The 3,429-nt window shown below is 43.3% G+C and overlaps 1 long non-coding RNA gene across 1 annotated transcript; it reads left to right on the top strand.

The window, feature by feature from the left end:
• Positions 1–231: 231 nt before the first annotated feature.
• On the top strand, positions 232–3,174 carry LOC149982101 (uncharacterized). The gene is made up of 2 exons (XR_016482790.1): positions 232–433; positions 970–3,174. It is a non-coding gene; the product is annotated as an uncharacterized LOC149982101 (long non-coding RNA).
• The last annotated feature ends 255 nt before the right edge of the window (positions 3,175–3,429 follow it).

The raw sequence follows: 3,429 nt of genomic DNA, 5'->3' as shown, positions 1-3,429 counted from the left end.
TAAACCATGCAGCTAGCAAAAGAAGGCAGAACTATTGTAATGAGTTTCATGAGTATTATTCAATACTCTGATACTGTAAATACTCTATCTCTGAAAGTGTTCTAGCAGTACATTCCTCCACAGACAGGTGGCAGCAGAGAGCCATCAGGCCAGAGAACAGTGATGTCCCAGACTAGTCCAAAGTCATAGAGTTAATGTTGTTAGTGGCTCTTTTATTCCATGCCACTTCTGTCTGACTGTCACTTCTCAGATTTGTGCAAATTTCACAACGCAGCATACCACAGACAGAGACAGACTGGATAGCTAGATGATGGAGAAAGACTGGGAGCATGAGAGACGGCTTGAGGGTAAAGGAAATGGGAACACCAGGATAATAAGATTGGAGGAGGCGGGTCTCTATTAAGTCAAAGGAGGGGGAGGAGTCACTGAACAGGTAAGGAAACCTGTGTCACTTTGTGAGATAAAGGAAGTTTACTACATGTGTGGGAGGCATAATCCAATGAAGTTTGATTTAGGTAGAGAGGGAAGTGGTGTGAGAGGATTGGGTTAGTCAGGAACAGGAAGAGGTGAATTTTGATCAATCTTTATTGTTACATTATGTGCAGTGAAGGAAGATCATCGTTCAGGGAAGCTATAGAGAGTGAGGGAGGTGTGGAATGGAGGAGGTGATGACAGGAGAGAGAGAGAGAGAGAGAGAGAGAGAGAGAGAGAGAGAGAGAGAGAGAGAGAGAGAGAGAGAGAGGTGCACAGCAGCTGCACCAGTAAGTTTTATTATGTGTTCATTGTTGGTGGGTGAGAGCCTAATTAATCTCTCTCACCTCTTTCTCTCTCTCTCTCTCTCTCTCTCTCTCTCTCTCCTGTCTCTCTCTCTCTCTCTGTGTCTGTCTCTCTCTCTCTCTCTCTCTGTGTCTGTCTGTCTCTCTCTCTCTCTCTCTGTGTGTCTGTCTCTCGTTGGGAATGTTTTGTCAGGATTCTTCATCGGTTGGTGTCAGCGTTTTGGCACAGGGGAGTGATTGAAGGGGGCATGGCGTGCTTGCTGTGCTCCCACCCCTCCCTTGTTGTTCCAGTCTGCCAGTCCCGCTCTACCGCTCTGCAGTGTGAGCAAACAAAAAAAAACATCCTGGCCCTTTAAATTAGCTTTGGGGCACAGATTGACAGCTCGTAGCAGAGGAGATAACTAGCTAGAGTGCAGTAACCAGCTATTACACTAAATATTTTGGTGTATTGCACAACTGAGGCCATTAGTAAGAGTGTGAGATCCCGGTGGGCGTATTGACTGGTGGAAAGATGGAAAACAATTCAAACCCCAATAAACATGCACAATGGTTAATAAACCACTTGTTATGCCACCAGATTAATAATTACAATTTGAGTGGAATTTAGAATTGACCCACTGCAATGGAATGGACTTTTGGGTTTGCTTTATTTTCTCTCTGTTCTATCCTATGGTTGTCATCAGGTGTGATGTTTTAGGATATGGGTAGGAGGCAGGATTTTGATGGCACCGTTCTTATTATTTATGGCATGAGGGCGGGTTACATTTGGGGCGGGTACATGTTGGTGAGGGATGTTATTTGAAGGTCATGACCTTTCATTATTACCAATTTACAAACCAGCCTAGTGTTGTAAATTGCTTTATTGTGCCACCGCTCATCCACCCAGGGCCCATTTGAACCCATGTTGATGTTGACCTACGGGTCACTGGGGTCTCCTGGAACAGAACAGGGCCCATTTGAACCCATGTTGATGTTGACCTACGGGTCACTGGGGTCTCCTGGAACAGAACAGGGCCCATTTGAACCCATGTTGATGTTGACCTACGGGTCACTGGGGTCTCCTGGAACAGAACAGGGCCCATTTGAACCCATGTTGATGTTGACCTACGGGTCACTGGGGTCTCCTGGAACAGAACAGGGCCCATATGAACCCATGTTGATGTTGACCTACGGGTCACTGGGGTCTCCTGGAACAGAACAGGGCCCATTTGAACCCATGTTGATGTTGACCTACGGGTCACTGGGGTCTCCTGGAACAGAACAGGGCCCATATGAACCCATGTTGATGTTGACCTACGGGTCACTGGGGTCTCCTGGAACAGAACAGGGCCCATATGAACCCATGTTGATGTTGACCTACGGGTCACTGGGGTCTCCTGGAACAGAACAGGGCATTTCACTACATGAATATATTGTTGCATTTACACCTTGTACCTAATGTTCACTGTATTATTTCGATGAGTAGAACGTTCCTCCAGGGATCCATAGTCATTTTCTATTGACATAAATCATTTGAGCCCTGAGACTCTTTTTCGTCATCATTGTTCAGACCAATGATGCCTAATGTCTTCTGTGAAAATATGTCGACACTCGAAATCAACTGTAGAAAGACTTGATGAAAGATCTGAATGAAGTGATGTCAACAGAAATCTGAATGAGTTTTCTAAAGACAACTAAAAGAGTCACCCTGTTTGCCTATAATAAACTTAGCTGTTGATTATATTTGGATTGCTGATCTCCTTGGCAATATTCAAACATGCTGAATAGGTTCATACCATACAGCTACTGCTACAGGGCCTGAGCTGATTCCAACAGTGTGACGGATAGAGATCCTACTCCAGCACTCCACAACAAGGATTGGTTTTTGATGTCAAATTCATCTGAATTGTTTGTCATTAGATCTATGTAATCTATGTAATCCTGTGGTAATACATATCATCACTTATGCTTAGAGGTTTAAACCACTGACAGTTTTGGCCTGACATCAGAGAGAACCAATATGGTTGGACTGAAATTCTAAATCCGTGACAGTGTTGATATCAAACATCAGCGGAATTATTCCTTGTTGACTTTTGTGTGAACAATGTACAGTATCACTCCCTCAGCTGATCACATTCCATCAATACAATTGTGTTGTCCAAATCTTCAACCCAAGTGACACACATTCAGTAGGCATGCTTTGGAGATGTATACGAACAAATGACACTGGCTTCTCTCTGTGATAACATGGCTGTGATAACAAGGTTGCAAGTTCAAATCCCCGAGCTGACAAGGTACAAATCTGTCGTTCTGCCCCTGAACAGGCAGTTAACCCACTGTTCCTAGGCCGTCATTGAAAATAAGAATTTTGTTCTTAACTGACTTGCCTAGTTAAATAAAGGTAAAAATAAAAAATAAAAATAAATTCTCGCCTTTTCATTTCATCCAATTATTAACCGGTTTCATTGAAAGTCTCAAGTGATTTTCCTCTTTTGTGTCCTAATTGGTTTAAGGAAAAACTAAATAGGGGTTATATCTTACATGGAAGAATTACAATACTATTGTCTTATGAATCCTTGTATTGACTGTTTTTTTTTACAAAGACCAGCCCTTACCGAGAAGCACCTCAAAAGAGGTGTGTGTATGCGACCACCTATAGTTACCATGTCCTTTC

This window comes from Oncorhynchus mykiss, chromosome 8 (assembly GCF_057628025.1).
Source record: "Oncorhynchus mykiss isolate SJ-2025 chromosome 8, ASM5762802v1, whole genome shotgun sequence".
NCBI classification, from domain to species: domain Eukaryota; kingdom Metazoa; phylum Chordata; class Actinopteri; order Salmoniformes; family Salmonidae; genus Oncorhynchus; species Oncorhynchus mykiss.
The sequence above is the reverse complement of the archived record's forward strand: the minus strand, read 5'-3'. Positions and strand labels throughout refer to the sequence as shown.